At 44.0% G+C, this 19,309-nt stretch overlaps 1 protein-coding gene across 1 annotated transcript in view; it reads left to right on the top strand.

Annotated features, from left to right (window-relative positions):
• Nucleotides 1-19,309, top strand: part of EPHB1 (EPH receptor B1) — a 454,292-nt gene that overhangs the window by 410,129 nt on the left and 24,854 nt on the right. The gene's annotated exons all lie outside the window — the stretch shown is intronic.

The raw sequence follows: 19,309 nt of genomic DNA, 5'->3' as shown, positions 1-19,309 counted from the left end.
GATTTTTTTTCTGATATTGTATTTTTTTTTTAGCTTTGTACTTTCTTATGAATCTTTCTTTTATACTTTCTAATTGTTCGCTGAGATTTTTTTTTAATTCATCATAACTATATTTTTCTTTACCCCATTGAGCACAGCCATAGTAACCACTATCATAAATCTAGGTCATCATGGGTTGGCGTCTTTTTCCCCATGAAAATGGATCACATTTCTCTGGCTCTTTGTATGTCTAGTAGTTTTGGATTACATGTGTTGTGAATGTTTTTATATGGTATAGAGACTCTGACTTCTGTAACATTGACCCAAAGATTATTGATGTTTTTGATATAGCAGGAAATGAACATGTTATACTCAACCTGCTGACTCTTTTATGTCTGCAGTGGGCAACAGCTCAGTTCCTGTGGCTTTCAGTCTATCTTATGCTTGCATGGTTCAGGAGCCAGCCATAGAATTGAGGAAAGTTTACACCTAGAATTTGGAATTCCATGTCCCTGGTTCTCTTGTGTTGAGGGATTCTTTCCCAGCTCTCCAGCATCCCTGATTATCCAGGACTCCTTCCCTTGGTTTCTTCAGCCAGAAAGATGGTAGTTTTTTCCATTAGTGCTTTAGCCACTGGGTGGACAGCTGCCCCAGGGCAAAAGTGCAAAAAGGAAGACTCACCTTGTGCTGCTCAGTTTCTGGAACCTTCAGGTAGTTTTTCCTTTTTTTTTTTTTTTCTTCTTTCCTTTCTCTTCTCTTGTATTTTAATTTGCAGAGAATCTGTTTGTCAGAGGCATACTCCTCCACACTCAAAGTGGAACCTTCAGCTTATTAATGACCCTTAATCAGCAGATCCATGAAATAGCCCTTCAGCCAGCTCTGCTCCATCTTAAGTTCCCTATTTATGCAATTCTTTCAAGATCTTTTAAACATCGTCAGCTTCTAATACATCTTGTTTTACTTTATAAGTGAAGACCTCAGTCATAGCTATTCAAGTTTTCTAGTTTTTCCTACCAGGCCCTCAGCCTTCATCTCTTATTCTGTCTTAATTCTCTACCATGCTTCCCCCCAGGTCTTCCTTCTCTGTTTTAAATTGCTATTTCTAGCCCCAGGAGCATTTCCTTCCCATCAGGCTCCTGGTATAATGAACAGATAGAATTGCTCCTTTGTGCTCTTATGATTGAAATAAGCCTACTAAAACAGGGAGGAGTTCTGAATTGCTCCTAACATTCCAGAGAGACAGATCAATGAGCTTAGCTGGGCTCTAACACCTGTACAATTTACACCACTTTCCTTTTGGCAGGTATATGTCTGAATGCCGTTATGGGTATTCAAAATGACATTTCCATGTGTCTTAGTCTGCTCAAGCAGCTATAACAAAATATCATAGACTAGGTGGCTTACACAGTAAACATTTATTTCTCACAGTTTTGGAGAAACTGGAGACTGGGAAGTCCAAGATCAAGATGCGGGCAAATTTAGTTCCTGACAAGAGCCCTCTTACCAGCTTACAGTTGGCAGCCTTCTTGCTCTATGGTCACACGGCAGAGAGAGGCAGAGAAAGAGAAAGAGACAGAGAAAGCAAGCAGCTCTGGTCTCTCTTCCTCTTCCTATAAGGACACTAATCCCATCATGGGGTCTCTACCCTCATGACCTCCTCTAGACCCAATTACCTCCCAAAGGCCCCACCTCCAAATACCATCACATTGGAGGTTATGTGATAAATATAAACATGAATTCATATGAATTTGGGGAGGACATGTACATTTAGTCCATGACACCATGCTTGAGTTACAGACCCAGACTCAGTGTTTGACTTCACAGGTCACATACTAGTAGCACAAAAAAGCACTCATATCAGGGAAAGTGCCACATCTTTGGTTAACTGTTTGCATTTGGGGCTCACAAACACAATTCACAAACCTGACCTTCACCCTTTCTCAGCCCACACTGGTGGACAGAGCTCCCACAGGGTTCCACGGACCCTCTCTATGTAGCAGCTTTCTGCTGGGTAAGTCAAAAGCTCTGCTCCATCATGCCTGGCTTTCTTTTCTGATCCGTAGGAAGAGGCCCCATCCAGTCCCTTTGTGAGCAGAATCTTCGCTCCTTAGTATTCAGGCAGGTTGCTTCTGCTAAAGCAGTGTCAACCTTCCCATCCTTTAGAGCCCCAGGCTATCTCTCTAGGAAGTCTCTGGCCCCGCCTGCGCCTTCCCTCAAGCTGCTCCCTGCAGGCCTCCCTGTTTTATGTGAAGTGCACTCTGTCTTCAAGGTGCCTCTGATCTTCCCGAGCCCCTTCCCCTTTGCTCTGCCTGCCTCTCAACCCTCTTGTCTCAGCCCCGGCTCTCAGTGTGATTCTGGTGTTTCTGCTTTTCTGAGGCTCCCTTCTGTCCTAGCCTGCCTGTGCCTCCCTCCTTCCGTCTCTCTCTGTTCAAATGTCAGCTGGCGTTCCTTGCCTACTCTGTCCCCATCTGTGAACCTGAAACAGAGCTGCTTCTTGGGCATCTGCCCTTCCTGGCAGGAAGCAGAATCCATCTTCTCAGGTGATCAGCCAGCCGACTTTTGGGCTGCCCAGCTCTCCCTCACACACTGCACTCTCTACTGCCACCCCTGCTTTCCGTGAAGACAGACACTGGGATGGCTCCGCTGGGCCCCTCCCTCTAGAATCTGCTCCATGTGTGTCAGACACAGTGGCCCCCCGGGGGCACTGGACATGGAGGGTCCACCCTCCCTGCGGGACAAGGGTTAGCCTGTCCCCTGAAGTCATCTCTGGGGCACCTGGCCCCAGGGCTCTTCCTGAATCCACTCCACCATGTGCTCTGCAGAAGCCCTTGTTCCCCTGTGATGAATTTCCAGTCACCTGTCACCATGGAGGCAGGACCCTTGTCTTCTGCTTTCCCATTATTCCCGTGACTTATCGCCTCAGCCACAGCCTGCATCCTCACTGTGTTTCCAGGAGACAGCATCCATTCTAGCCACAATCGATTCCTGCTGAAGTCTCTAGGGCCTCTCCTTTCACAAAAAAATTGGCCTTTATTCCATGATATGCTGCCCATGTCTTCAGGAATGTGGGCTGGGAAGGTGGCAAAAAGATCTCTCTAGAACTCTCTCCCACTCTGGGGTGGCAAAATAAGTCTTTGAACATGGTAGGAATATGCAGGATTTGGATTCAAATGATGCTTTGGCTTCCCTGGTGGCTCAGACAGTAAAGAATCTGCCAGCAATGCAGGTTCGATCCCTGGGTTGGGAAGATCCCCTGGAGAAGAGAATGGCAACCAAGTCCACTATTCTTGCCTGGAGAATTCCATGGACAGAGAAGCCTGGCAAGCTACAGTCTATGGGGTCATAAAGAGCTGGACATGACTGAGCAACTAACACTGCTGCTGCTGCTAAGTCGCTTCAGTTGTGTCCGACTCTGTGCGACCCCATAGACGGCAGCCCACCAGGCTCCCCCGTCCCTGGGATTCTCCAGGCAAGAACACTGGAGTGGGTTGCCATTTCCTTCTCCAATGCATGAAAGTGAAAAGTCAAAGTGAAGTCGCTCAGTCGTGTCTGACCTTCACGACCCCATGGACTGCAGCCTCCCAGGCTCCTCTGTCCATGGGGTTTTCCAGGCAAGAGTACTGGAGTGGGTTGCCATTGCCTTCTCTGTTCCCTCTTCTCAGTCATTCCAAAACAGAAAACAGTAGAACAGAGAGCTTCCAGAAACCCAGGAAAAGCTGATATTCAAAAAGAAAACTGAGGGCCCTCGTGACAGGATCGGCATGGAAGAATTTTGAAAGATTTCACCTTCCAAGGCCAGGGGTGCAGCCTCATGGCCAAAAGAATCAAAACATAAAATAGAAGCAGTATTATAACAAATTCAATAAAAATTTTAAAAATGGTCCACATAAAAAAAAAAAAAAACTAAAAAAAAAAACCCAAAAAACCCCCATGATTCTCACTTCCCTGTGCCCCAGAATGGCCTAGAGGGCCAGGAAAGCATAGACTTCTGGGTCCTATACTCAGAATTTCTGATCAGTGGGCCTGAGATAGGGCCCAGGAATATGCATTTCATACAAGAACCAGGCAATGCTGATATCACTAATGCTGGACCACACTTTTAGAATGTCTGCATTGAAACTGTTTGAGGAAGCATAAATTTCCTCACAAACCTACATTGCAAGACATGTCACTTATTTTTCAAAAATCGGAGTAAATCTGATCCTGAATCCCTGTCCAATTAAACTAGAAAAGAAAATGTGTTTTCCATCATCCTAGACCTCTTCCTCTCTCCCCAGGCCCCGGGGAGTATGCAGGTCCCTTGGGCACCATGTCTTTGCAGGAACCGGAGCCCCCCTGCCTTAGTCCAGCATCACCTGTGTCTGACAAGACAGAGAGGGCACTGCACCTCTGAGTGTGCCCACCACAGAGCCCCACACCAGCATATGCCTCCAGCTCTCAGCACCCCTATCTAACCCTGCTACTTTGCTCCCCCTAATGACCCATTTCCCAGATCTGAACCCCTCACCCCTGCCCCATTCATCAGCTCTCTTTTGGATGGGGGTGGGGGTGGGAAGCGTAACTGATTAAATCAGTCCTGAAGATCCTGAGGTTAGTTTTTAGGAGTTGGAGACAGACTGATGATCACCCTCAGCTTTAAGATTCTTCTATGCCATAGCACCAAACTTACACAAATTAACACCTCCATCATTTTCATTGACATGGTTACTGGCCAGCCACTGAAGTTCAGCACCCAGAGGTTTTGTGCATTGCACTTGTTTAGCCTCCATCTTCTTTAAGTCAGTAAGTGCTTAAGGAAGGGAAGTTGTCCAGGGTGCCTGAGGGGCATGTCTGAGATGGAGAGTCTTTTATTCTCTAGGAACCTGCTTGGGAGACTTTCAAAGAGGGAATCGACAGAGAAAAATCAATGGAGGGATCAGAGCCTCAGCCTTAGAGGCGCTCCACTTTCCCCTTGCCAGGTCCTGAGCCCACCCTGCACAGGGGAAGTGGGTACCACAAACAATCTGAGGCCGCCTTTGCTTGGGCACACTCCAGAGGAGTGGAAGACCTGTATCACTGTCCTTGAACCAGCGGGGGACTGAGGGCAAAGCTGGGAGCACAGCCAGCCATCTCCCGTCGAGGCTGCCCAGACTTTCTGTTCACCAGGAGCCAGTGGTGCAATCTCCAGCCTTCATGGGTGACAGATGGTTAGGGGGATTCTAGGTGAAGATAGAAAGCCTCTGTGAACTTTGTTTTAAATTAATTTTTGTTGGAGTATAGTTGCTTTACAATGTTGTATCAATTTCCATTGTACAGTAAATGAATCAGCTATACATATGCATATATCCCATCTTTTTTGGGATTCAGTTCAGTTCAGTCACTCAGTCGTGTCCGACTCTTTGCGACCCCATGAATCGCAGCACGCCAGGCCTCCCTGTCCATCACCAACTCCTGGAGTTCACTCAGACTCACGTGCATCAAGTCAGTGATGCCATCCAGCCATCTCATCCTCGGTCGTCCCATTCTCCTCCTGCCCCCAATCCCTCCCAGCATCAGAGTCTTTTCCAATGAGTCAACTCTTCTCATGAGGTGGCCAAAGTACTGGAGTTACAGCTATAGCATCATTCCTTCCAAAGAAATCCCAGGGCTGATCTTCTTCAGAATGGACTGGTTGGATCTCCTTGCAGTCCAAGGGACTCTCAACAGTTTTCTCCAACACCACAGTTCAAAAGCATCAATTCTTCGGCACTCAGCCTTCTTCACAGTCCAACTCTCATATGCATACATGACCACTGGAAAAACCATAGCCTTGACTAGACCGACCTTAGTCGGCAAAGTAATGTCTCTGCTTTTGAATATGCTGTCTAGGTGGGTCATAACTCTTCTTCCAAGGAGTAAGCGTCTTTTAATTTCATGGCTGCAAACACCATCTGCAGTGATTTTGGAGCCCCCCCAAATTAAGTCTGACACTGTTTCTACTGTTTCCCCATCTATTTCCCATGATGGGACCGGATGCCATGATCTTTGTTTTCTGATTGTTGAGCTTTAAGCCAGCTTTTTCACTCTCCTCTTTCACTTTCATCAAGAGGCTTTTTAGTTCTTCTTCACTTTCTGCCATAAGGGTGGTGTCATCTGCATATCTGAGTTATTGATATTTCTCCCGGCAATCTTGATTCCAGCTTGTGTTTCTTCCAGTCCAGCGTTTCTCATGATCTACTCTGCATATAAGTTAAATAAGCAGGGTGACAATATACAGCCTTGATGGACTCCTTTTCCTATTTGGAACCAGTCTGTTGTTTCATTTCCAGTTCTAACTGTTGCTTCCTGACCTGCATACAGATTTCTCAAGAGGCAGGTCAGGTGGTCTGGTATTCCCATCTCTTTCAGAATTTTTTTTGGGTTTACTTCCTCTTTAGATCACCACAGAGCACCAAAACAAAGTTGCCTGTGCTATACAGTAGGTTCTTAGTAGTTTATATTTTAGATATAGCATCAAAGTGCATGCTAAGTCACTTCAGTCATGTCCAACTCTTTATGAGCCTGTGGAACATACCCTGTCAGACTTCTCTGTCCATGGGATTCTCCAAGCAAGAATACTGGAGTGGGTTGCTGTGCCCTCCTCCAGGTGATCTTCCTGACCCAGGAACTGAACCCACATCTCTTATGTCTTCTGCATTGGCAGGCACCGCCTGATCCCCGCAGTATCAATAATGTTGTTGTTGTTCAGTCGCCAAGTTGTCCCTGGCTCCTAGCGACCCCATGGACAATAGCATGCCAGGCTTCCCTGTCGCTCACCATCTCCTGGAGCTTGCCCAACTTCACGTCCATTGAGTCAGTGATGCTATCCAAACATCTCATCTTCTATCACCCTCTTCTCCTTCTGCCTTCAATCTTTCCCAGGATCAGGGTCCTTTCCTTTGAGTTGGCTTTTCATATCAGGTGGTCAAAGTATTGGAGCTTCAGCTTCAGCATCAGTCCTTCCAATGAATATTCAAGGTTGATTTCCTTTAGGATTAAACTGGCTTTTTCTCCTTGATGTCCAAGGGACTGTCAAGAGTCTTCTACAGTACCACAGTTTGAAAGCATCAATTCTTTGTGCTCTGCCTTCTTTAGGGTCCAGCTGTCACATCCTTGCATGACTACTGGAAAGCCCATAGCTTTGACTATATGGACGTTTGTTGGCAAAGTCATGTCTATTCTTTTTAACACACTGTCTAGGTTTGTCATAGCTTTCCTTCCAAGATGCAATCATCTTCTAATTTCTTGGCAGCAGTCATCATTCACAGTGGTTTTAGAGCCCAAGAAGAGGAAATCTGTCACTGCTTCTACCTTTTCCCCTTCTATTTGCCATGAAGTGATGGGAATTCCGATGCCATGATCTTAGCTTTTTAATATTGAGTTTTAATCCGGCTTTTTCACTCTCATCTTTCAGCCTCATCTAGAGGCTCTTTGATTCCTCTTCACTTTCTGTCATTAGAGTGGTATCATCTGCATATCTGAGGTTGTTGATATTTCTCCTGGCAATCTTGATTCCAGCTTGTAACTCATCCAGCCCAGTATTTCACCTGATGTATGCTGCATATAAGTTAAATAAACAGGGTGACAATATACAGCCTTGTCATACTCCTTTCTCACTTTTGAGTCAGTCCATTGTTCCATATAAAATTCTAATTGTTGCTTCTTGACCTGTATATAGGTTTCTCAGGAAACGGGTAAGATGATCTGATATTCCCATCTCTTTAAGAGTTTTCCACCGTTTGTTATGATCCACATAGTCAAAGGCTTAGGGCAGTCAATGAAACAGAAGTAGATGTTTTCTCCTGGAATTCCCTTGCTTTCTCTTTTCTCAATAGTGTGTGTGAATATATATATGAGTTTTTTTTAAAGCCTGTGGTGAGTGACTTCCACCAGCATCACACACATCGTGTGGACAGGCACCTACACAGATATAGTGCAGTATACACACACAGATACCCTAGCACAATCAAAGACACAGAGGAACGCACATGTACCACCTTGAGACAGACACATGCAGACACAAACCCTCCCAGCTGCCGTGGGGTAAGGGCTAGGCTGTCCCTTTCCTTACCACTGAGAAGTGAGTGATGCTGCGAAAGCGTTCTATTTTGTTTGGGGGTTATTTTTTTGTTTGTTTTGTTGTTGTTTTGTTTGTTATATAGTATACTTAATACTTAAAACATGCTAGAAAGCAGAAAATTACCTCAGAGACAATCACTCCTTCCAGGCTTCAGGAGAGAGCCCCTCTGTCTGCACTCTGCAGTTTCTCATTCAGAAGTTGCCACTAAGAAGGTTGTCCCTCTGCCTAATGTTTTGGGTTCAGGCTAGGAACTCAGTCCTTCCGAATGAGAAAGGTGTGCCGGCTTTCTGTCCAGTGAATTCAGGTCCAGTTTCACTTCTCCTCACCCTTCTTGGCAGTTTTTGCATTTAAATCATACTTCTCCTCCTGGTCTGATCCTGGGCTTCCCTCAGGAGGCCGTTTTCAAATTATGGTTTCTTGCTCTTCTTTCAATGATTGAAGTAGGGTAACAGGTTCTCTCTTGGGTGGATGACAAAGTGCAGAAGAACAAAGACAAGGAAAGAAAAGAGGGGAACTCCTTTAATTGCAGCCAGAATGAAACTGAATCCCGGTCCCCTGAACTTTCCCTAGTTGCATTAATTAAGCTGAGGGTTGAATCATTCAAATACCGCCTCCATAGCCCCTGCTCGGCCACTGACATCACTCTTCTTTCAGCAGCAACCCTGCCCCTGCTCCACTGCTGTCTCTCCCAGGATCACTTTGTCACCAGATGCTCAGTTAGGGATATTAGGCCCTGACTGAAATACCCTTTTGAAAAAGACTCAGCATAATTATTATTAGTAAGGCCAGTGTATTATTAGCATGAGTGGAATCAGGATGGGATTTCAGAGCCTGAGCCAGCTTGTACCCTGGGGAGTAGAGTGAGGCCTAGGTCAGGTTTCTCGGCCAGCACTTCTCTCTGCTCTAAGCCTGATGGTGGGTTCAGCCAGGCAAAGCCCTCCTCCCTGTGTGCCTGTCATCATGCCTGTCATCATGCAGGAGGGGCCAGCCACCTGTAGGAAAGCGCAGGCCCCTGCAATGCCTCCACCAGTCATTTTCAGTAAATACGTATTAAGCACCTATTGTGTACAAAATACGGCAATGAAAAAAAACAGATGCTTCCTGAGCTCCTTGAATTTCCTTCCTAGCAAAAAAGATGGACATTAAATAACAAATGCAATTAACCATGTAATTACAGTTGTTGCATGCTGTAATTACAATTGTTAGGTGCCATGGTGAAACAGATATCAAGCATGTGTTACATACTCTGAGGAAGGAATGTCTGGGCTGAAACTCAGAGGTGGAAAGGTGTTCATTAGGGAAAGAGTGAAGCCAACCATCCCAGCAAGGACAGGGTGTCGACGGGAGGAGAGTGCTGGGAAAGCTGGTGTGCAGCACAGATAGGGGAAAATCAGCTGTGCAGGAGGAAAAACTTTCAAAAGGGATGGTTTGGGAATGGTGAGGAGAGGTGAGTCAGCTTCATGGGATAGGACCGTGAGCAACCCAAGTCAGCTCCCATTAGCTTTGCTCCAGCCTTTGTGCTCTAGGGGTGGGATTGGGGGTAGGAAGAGAGGAGGGGCTGTAAATGAGACCCTGACCCACACCTACCGGGAATAGCCTGGGGGCCCCTATGCAGAAATGGGGCTTGAAACCTGAGGGCGCCTGGATTGAAGCACACCCAGCAGAGGGTGGGGAGACAGATTTCACCTTCTCAGCTGAAGTCCCAAAGAGTGAGTCAAGAAGTCAATGAAGCTGTCAATCAAGGATCATTGATTTTTTGCAAGAGCCAAGGACCTCTGCTAAGGAAGGAGAATAAATGTTATTTATATTTAATATGTTGATTGACAGTAGTATCTGTAAATCATTCACCAAGATATAAGCTTACTTTCCTGATTGGATGCTTAGTAAATACAAGTTGGAGCCATGGCTTAGAGAAAAGAAAGATGGCTTGCAGCTGAGATGAGGGAAGGGGTGGAGTAATTCTGGATGAGTTACAGGCAAACTCAGCAGTAACACTGGGCACAGAAAAGGTACTCAGTAACTGTTTACAAGATGGATAGATAAAAGGATGGATTGGGTGAATGGATGGGTAAATGAATAAGGTTACAAGGGCTCAGAGGCTGAGGATTTTCCAGAAAGGGGAACAGATCAGAATGGGAGAGGTCAGAAAGTAGTGTGTGCATTAGTGTGCTCCCAACTGTAAACAGGCTGGTTTTCAGAAGAGGGTGTGCAGGCCAGTAAAATCATGTCATGTTAACCCTGGAAGGGCCCTGTTATTAGTTGCATTGTATTTCCCCAAAAGAAGTTACATTGAAGTTCTAACCTCAGTACCAGTGAGTGTGACCTTATTTGGAAATAGGGTCTTTGCAGATATAATCAAGTTAAGATGGGATGGATTAAGGTGGGCCCTAAATCCAATGACCTGTGTCCTTTTAAGAAGGAGGTTCTGGAGTCTTTGCAATCTCTCTCTAGTTCTGCAGGCCTCCTCTGCGTCATTAGAGAAGTTGGTACTGGGGACAGGGAAGTGATTGCTCCCAGTTTGGTAGGGCATTTAGGACCTGAGAGGGCTTGATTCATGAGTCCTGCCCAGGGCAGAGTCTCCTCACAGAGAGGCCTCTGGGGCTAGCGAATCTCTAGAAGGCAAGTTGTTTATCCAAGAGAGGAAAACCAGGCCCTTCAATCCAGCCCTCTGAGAGCACATGGAAACAAGAGTGATTTTCTGAAGACCCCAGTCACTCAAAACCAGCCCTATCAAGGCTGAGCATATTATACCTCCTCTGGGAAAGCTGAATTTAAAAATCTGAAGGCAGCCAAGGAGCTCTCTTCCAGAGCAGTTTATAGATCCAGAGGTAAAAGAAAGAGTGAGTCAGAGTGTAAGCAAGAGAGGAAGAGAGAGCAAAGTGAGAAAGGGAAAGAGCAGGCAGAGAGCTGATCACAGGTCACTTGGCTGCCTCATCCTGCATATACTCTAGCTCCGGGGGAATGTGTGGGGAGGATTTCAGAGGGAAGATTTTATTTTAATCCTCCCACAAAAGCATTCAAGGAAACCCTTTTCCTGTGAGAAAGTGAGAGAGTACAAAACGGGAAAAGAAGACTCTGGTAAAAAGATCCGTGGAGACTTCTACTAATACTGCTCACTTAGAGAACACATGCCATCTGGGTGTTTGATAAAAAGCGGGGGGAAAGGCATAAAGAAAAGTTCAAAGCCCATGGATTCAGCTTGTGAGTTACAAGCTGCTTGCCTCTCCTCCTGGCCAGCTCTTTCTTTCTTGGAGGTGGATATTTTTTTTTCTTGGTCAGCAGTGACTGGCTTTTCAAAGTAACCTGTCAGATCTTTGTTCCTTTCTTCTCTTGTTGGCCAAGGAACTGCGCAGTGGGGAGAAGTCAGAGGAGGTGACCCAAGTGACAAGAGCAAGGCTGACCTTCCATTCATTAACCTTCTGAGAGTTTTCTATTAACATGCAAAGCCTCAGCCCAATTCTGCCTGGGCCTGACCCAGCAGCTTCACATCTTGCTACTCCATGCCAGATGGGACAAGATACTTGCCTTGTCTGCACACATCTTTTTACTTCTTGACTATTAGAGATGTATGTTTTAAGAACACACCCCAGGGCTCTGGCCCATGACTTAGCCAGGAGTGGCCATGGGGCCTTGACTTTAGGCACCATTGTTGTTGTTTGTTTTTTTTTTAAACCTCTTTGGAAGAGAATTTTGCACACTTGAAGGATCTCTCCCAGTGGCTCAGTGGTAAAAAATAAAATTCTCCTGCCAGTGCAGGAGACGCAGGTTTGATCCCTGGGTTGGGAAGATCCCTTGGAAAAGGAAATGGCAACCCACTCCAGGATTCTTGACTGGGAAATCCCGTGGACAAAGAAGCCTGGAAGGCCACAGTTCATGGGGTTGCAAAGAGTCAGACATGACGGAGCGACTGAGCATGCACAAGGATGGTAGAGTATGGCAGAAAATCCAGGGAGGCTCCATCCTCCATTGCCCAGAAATGTGAGTTCATATGCTTTTAAACCAACATCACTGATAAAATAGTATGAAATGGCTTTGTAGTTAGATATTCTCCCTGGAGAAATTAGAAGGGCAGAGATCTGGCCAGGAAACACTGGGACAGGAGTGGATAGAATGGGGTGAAAGGTGGGAACGAAAGCCTGCAAAAGGGGAGGGGCTGGTTCCTTAGTATCACTTTAAGGGAGCTTATGTTCCTCCTAAATTACTTGTTATTACACATGCTATGGTTCTATTATTCTAAAATAATGATTGGTTTTCTACAATAGTTCTCAGTATTAGAAAATTATTTCAGTAAATTAGAATGCCTCATCATTTGAAATACATTATTCAGTTTTTGTTGTTGTTGTTTATTTGTACTGGCTTTTGATATGCATTATTCTACCAGTAATCATTATCTTCAATGACACACACACTAAAATCATTTTTTCCTTGCTTTATTTTTCATTGTTTTCATCACATTTCAAAACATGTAGCATAACTCGGTCCCATAGCTCTAATGACAAACAATTCAAAGCATAGAGCTTCACAGTAGATAATTCTGAAGGGTGATCCCCTTCATCATTTATAAGAACAATGATTTCTGCATTTTTAGCCAGAAAACATGGTGAGTCCTGGCCAAATTATTAACTTATGATAAAAGTCACTTTACCTCTCTGAGGCTCTGTTATTTGTCAGATGGGAATAGGATATTACACTCTGTCTATATCACATGACTATTGATTGTAGAGATCAAAGGAAAAATACTGTACTGAAAGTATGTTAATACATTTCTAAAGTCCTGTAAAATGTAACAAGATACAAATTACTATAAAAGTTGATGAAATAGAATCAATTATTCTGAATCTTAGTGAAATATTTTTTACCTGATTTGGGGAGAAAATCTGTGCCAGTAAAGTTACATTCAGTTAATAACGCAAATGGTGGGATCCTTGCATTAAAATCTGACTGATGTAATATAAAGAGTACAAACTTGGATGGCAATGAGACTGAAGTACAAATCCAGAATCTGCTGCTAATATATTATGTAAACCAGGTGAGATTTTTACTTCATGAACCTTAGTTTTCTAATCTATAAAACAAGGATAAGAACCTACTTCTAATAAGGTATGACTGTGAAAATCAAACTGTTTTAAATATACCAAGTGTCCAGCAGAGTACCCAGTGGATCCTTGATAAATGTTCATTTGCTCTCACCTCCTCTGAGATTCCTCACAAAAACAGGAATGGAGATATAGCTGTTCTCTTACAGCATCTGTTTCTTCGATATAAACTCACTCAGTATGTGGTTGGTTAATGGGGGAACCGTGTCAGTGTAATGGCTCTCATATGAGCCTTTCCTGGGATACTCATGTCTTAAAGCAATGAGGGGCAAGGTTTCCTAAAATTAAACAGAAAACCTTAATTAGCATCATAAGAAGACCTTAAGAAAAAAGTTGAAATAACAGAAAAGCCTTTCTGTAGTGCAAGTAGTGGCTGGTTTAGTAGTTTTTAGAACCACTCTATTTTCCACTCTGCTACCTGATAAAGCTGAGACAAAAAAAATGAGGAGACTATGGAAGAATGTCCTTTATGTTAAATTATAATATTTTGGATAAATAAGTCTATACTGTGTGTCAGATTTTTAATGTTAATGAAACTGGTCTCTGTGGGATGGGAATGCCTCCCAGGACCTATATCTCCAAAGAAGAAGCACAAAATCCAGGTTTTGATTGCAAATGCAGGTTTTAATTTACCTATTTGCTATTTTTACTAGGACTGTTTTGTTTTTGTTATATTTTGAGTTGTCTTCTCCAAATGCAATTTTTCCCCATAGTCTTTTTTGTTTTATTGTGCAGTTTTGCAGAGTGTAACGTTTTTTCAAAAACTATATAGGGCATTATAGAAAAAAAAAAAGCCTGTATTAAGATATTAGAGTCCATTCAGTCACCTACAGGAAGCATATGCTTCCTCTAGGCTTAATAAATAGTTGAACCATCACTGGGCCTAACCATTTGTGACAAATAATGTTTTTACCATTCTTAATAAGATCAAAATTGAAGCAATTATGTTAGAATATACATGTGAATCAAAGGAAAGAAAAAAATGTGAGTCACTAGAATGCCTTTCAACTCACATGACCAATATGCCAGCTCCATGTCAGCTCCTAGAATTTATAGGAACTGGGTTGGGGCCCTGCCAGGGAGATGGGGAAACCTAGCCAGGTTTAGACTACCACCCAGCTTCAACCACACACCTGGGCTACTCTATTTTAGATTGAACTCTTACCAGGGTTTCCTTTCAGACAAGGGATTGACCACTACAAGTACAGTACCTGAAGACAACAGATTATCCCATTTGATGACAATGGGTCATTTTATGTGTTCCATATTTTTATTCCACCAATCATATCAATATTTTTTCAGGCCTGAAAGAGACTCTTCAGATCATGCCCACTATTAGTCTTTAAGGAAGATTCAGGGAAGTTTTATTACATTTTGGGAGCATCAAAGCTAGGATATTGTCCATGTTGTATTTTCTTCACTGTCTACATTTGAAGTCATGATAAAAATGCTTGGAGGCACTCATCACTGGCTTCTCTGTAGGAACAATTTCAAAAGGAAATTCCATTACTTGGTCAGAGAATTTCTTTGGATACTTGATCATTTGAAAAGGATATTTCAGAGAGCTTTTTATTTGGCTAAAATCCATGCCCCCTCCACCCCCGCCACCACCTCAAATTTGATGAAGACACCTACACTATGGATAAGATTTTTAATTTTCTTCAAATCAGTCTCTGTGAAGACTGACTGCCTTCCAGGACTTGCAGTCCAGAGTCAGGGCTTAGTCCTCATATCTCGTCAGTCTCCTTCAGTCTGGAATATTTCCATTGTCTTTCTTCGTCTTTGATGACATTGACTTTTTTAAAAATAGTACAGCCAGTTTTGTTTTCATTAAGAGAACGTTATCTCTTTGGGTTTTTCTGGTATTCATCATAATTAGATTCAGTTGCCACATTCTTGGCCACAGTCTATGGAAGTGATGTGTGTCCTTCCTAAAGTATCATATCTCAAGCCACTTCATGTCTACGTGCCCCGTCACACTGGACTTATGATTTGATCACCCAGTCAAGGTTTTCTCCAACTTCTCCAATGTATATTTACATGCAATATATGTTACATATTTTTTCTCTTGTAACTGATAAGCAGTCTGTGGGAAGACAGTGAGGCTATGAAAATACACTGTTCTTCATCAAAATCTTCACTCTCTCTTCCTCAGCTTTAGCGTTCATTGATGATTTTTATCTGAACCTGCCTGCACTACTGCAGCTGCAAAATTACCTTTTCCAACTCTAGTCACCAGGCCAGCACTTGTCATTGACAAAGGGAATATTTTCAATGCTAGTTGAAAAACCAATCAAATGTTCTTTTGTCGTGCTTGGAAACTCAACCTAATGACATTCTAAAGATCACACTCTCTGATTTTTGCCTGAGAACCTTTGGAATGATCTTTGGCCAGAAACATTAACATTCCATCTGTCCCCAATTCCTGTTTTAGGCTATGACCTTTCAAAGGTGCCCACACTTTTGACCTACTTGGTTTACTTGAGGGGAGGAGAGAAGAGGGGGGAAGCAGACAAACTCCAATCTGTCCCACAGATATGCTGGCTCATTAATTCCTGCTTCTCTGCCTCATGCCTACTTTGTTCCAGAGCTAGGATGCCCTCCCTTCCCCCACTCCACCCTGCCCTGTTCTGACCTTACCCATCCTTTGCCCCAGGTAGTAAAACACAGCACTGGACGGCCCAGAAATGTGAAAGTCTGAGAGGCCTCCAGAGATACTGAAATGTTTCCTACATTTCAGGATGTAGAACCACTGGGAAGCTGTCCACCAAGCCCAGATAAGCAGGCTCTGCTTACCATGCACAGAGGCCACAGGTCTTGGGAAGGTGCCAGAGTTTCTCTTGTCTTGTGGTTGAAGACTGTCTCCTGAACTTTTTGGGCTCCTACAAAACAGCAGGTTCCCAGACCTCAGGAGACTATGGATCTGATGGGACTAGGAATTGTTTTGGAGGGGCTCACAGTTTACCAGATCCAAATAAAATGGGTTTCTGAACTCTCTGAAGAGAAAGAGGCTTGGACTTCAGCAGGGAATGTTCCCATGACTCTCACAGAAAATTTGGAATGGAATTGGCCTTGCAATTCCAGACAGAGTTTCAAGGCTCTGGTGAGATTAGGAAGGCCCCAAGTGACAACAGCCACTAAGTGCCACAGCGAAAAGGTCAAGTTCAGGGCTGGAGGTACAGACACTGATGGGTTTCTCCTTTCTACTGTTAAGTGCCCGGGTGGTCCCAAACCACCCAGCCCTGGGCTCCTATGGGCTCAAGCAGGACAGGCAGGGAGGCAGACTAGGGGTTTAGACCCAGCAAGTCGGGACAAAGCTGAGCCTGGGAATGTGTGAGGCTCTCCAGGAGTCAGTTTTCTAAGAAATGGGAAAACTATAAATCCTAAAGTAGATCAGAAAATAGAGAGATTAATCAAGAGAAAGAACAGATAAGATGCAAGCAACATTTACTAAAGTCTAAATCAGGCTGGGGTCCCAGTACACCCCAAGCAAGTTCTGTATGCAAGCCTCGCTGGACAGCAGAATCCAAGGCCAAGAAAGACCATGAGAGCTTGGGAACAACCGTGGGCAGCTCAGCCTACAGCCTAGCTCTCACCGTGCTGTCGACACTGCTGGCACAGCCCATACCTGCCTTCACATCACCGCCCTCCTCCAGGCGGCTCAGTGGCCCATCAAGGCCTCTGCCACAGGCCTCGTGGTCTCACCCAGCCCTGCGTCTGTCTCTCGAAGTAGCTGGCCTGTCTTCCTCGTTTACCTCCACTTTCATGTGCTGCTCAGTAACTGTGGAGTGAATTAAGAAATTAATTAATGAGTGACACACATGCTTCCTAGAGATCTGAAATACCAAGTAGGAGACTGGTCAGTGTTGAGCAGAGTAGAAACCCATAAACCCTGGGAGTGAGATGGCTGTCCCAAGGCAGCTGGGCTCTTCACAGCAGGAGGAAGACACCCTTCAGTTCCTGCTGTTCCAACCCAGACTTGACCCTTCCCCCTGTGGCTCTTAGTGGCTGTTATCACAGGCCCCACTCACCAGACTTAGGCCTGTCCTCACCCCAATCCCTCCCCCTACACCCAGGGAGGACCAGAAGAAGGGCCTCATGGGTCCAACTTGAAACTTCAGCTCATCTGAACAAAGGGACCCAAAGAAGTCCCTAGTAATGCTGTGTTTTTAAAATATTATGGTTTATTTTTAAAAGCAATGCTTAAAAAATAAATTAAAATTGTGTTTAAAGTAAAAAGTGAAAGAGACTCTCCCTGCCCAATCTCTAGAAGTCACTGTCATGAGTATTTTGGTGTGTTTCCTTCCCAGCTTGTATGTGTGTGTGTGTTTATATTTTTTATGGTCTCAAGAATAGTCTCAATATACAAACCAATCCATTCATTGCCTTGCTTTGTCACTTGACAATGTATCATAGATATGAGCTTTTCCCTGCTTAGTACATTACTTCCTGCTTTTGGAAACCTGTTGCTGCTACCCCTGTAGGTTTCTCAGATTTTTTTCTCAGGCATCCTGTGTATGAATGAGCTGTAGAAACTAACAAACTTTCCTTTTTTAACAAACTCTCTTTGATGGCTGTCTAGGCAGCTTCTGATGTTGTATTATTTCAAACCGTGCTTCAGTGAATATGCTTATATAGATGACTCTGCACACCTGTATAGCTAGTTCTGTACAATTAACTTCAAGAAAAATAATTGCTGAGCCAAAGAATTTGCACATTTTTAATTTTTAAAGCAATGTCAAGCTTAAAGGAAAGTTCCAAAGATAATACAAATAATATCCATATAACCTCTGCCCAGATTTTTCACTTGTTCTTATCATTTCACCCCACTTCTTTATTATTTGTCTGCTCCCCACCAAACAAGTTTTTTTCTAAACTCTTGGAAGGCCTGCTGCAGATATCATGGCTTTTATTCCCATGAAGTATCCCACATACTTCAGTATATATTTCTGAATTTCTTAAGAATAGGGATATTCGGTTAATAACTAATAGTACAGTTGTCAACTTCAGTAATTTAACATGGATAAAATACTTTTATTAAATCTACTGTCTGTATTCTAATACTGTTAACTGACCCTCAATGTCCTTTTTAGCACTTTTTCCTTCTAGTGCAAGATCTAGTTCAGGATCAGATATTGCATTTCGTTGTCATGTTGATAAAGTCTCTTTTAATCTGGAACACTTTTACAGCCTTTCTTTGTTTTTTATGGTATTGTCATTGTTAAAGAATACTGCCCCTACTTTGAATAGAAGCTTCCTCTTTTGGGGTTTGTCTGATCTCTCCTCATGCTTAGAACTAGGCTATGCTTTATGCATTACATAAATGATGGTGTGTCCTTCTCAGGGTACCACATTTGAGCACATGATGTTCAGCTGCCCCTCATGGTGATGTTAAGAACTGCATATTTCAAGTTTGGGTAGGAAAAAAGTTCACTTCCTAAAACTTTTTTGCCGTTGTATATACTCCTGCCACAGTTTGTGAGATTCCTCCCACCTCCCCATCCCCCTCCTTATGTGGGGACCACCACCAATCTTCTTAGTTTATGCCTACTCAGTACACTGTGCTTGTTAATGCTTTATTTGAAAAAGAAAGCAACACATATTTTTTTTTTCATCGTTTTACTTTGAGGTACACTTTAGTATTCTTATATAGCAACAAAGGCTCCCCAAACATCAAAAATGCGGTAGACTCACATGGTCTTTTGTAGGCCTGAACTCACTGGGACTCGGACAGTCTAGAGGTGATGATGAAGCTAGTGGCTCCGTGCGCTGTAAAAGTGAAACAGAAATCAATTCTTTTTTTCCCTTTTTGGATAGACAAGATGTTCCTGGCCTCCATATTCAGGGACATTTGTCCCCATTCTTTCTCATTATCTGCTATGAGGAAAAGGCAGCTTGGGATTAGGAACTGAAGCCGCTTTCAAGTGCCCCCTCCACCTTCTGTCAAGTGTGGGCCCCTGGCCACCATCCTTGCCTCCCTTGGTTCCTGTAACTGATTAAGGAGGGGCTCTGGAGGAGCTGGCCTCCCGGAATGGTCTTTGGGGCTGGCCCTGCCCTCCTTCACTGCTGCCAGAGAGGACAGGCGGCCTGGAGAACAAGGCTCCCGCCAGGAGGCAGGCAGAGCAGCCTCACTCACACATCTCACACGCTGCCAGCA

Source organism: Ovis canadensis, chromosome 1 (genome assembly GCF_042477335.2).
Source record: "Ovis canadensis isolate MfBH-ARS-UI-01 breed Bighorn chromosome 1, ARS-UI_OviCan_v2, whole genome shotgun sequence".
Taxonomy (NCBI): Eukaryota; Metazoa; Chordata; class Mammalia; order Artiodactyla; family Bovidae; genus Ovis; species Ovis canadensis.
The sequence above is the reverse complement of the archived record's forward strand: the minus strand, read 5'-3'. Positions and strand labels throughout refer to the sequence as shown.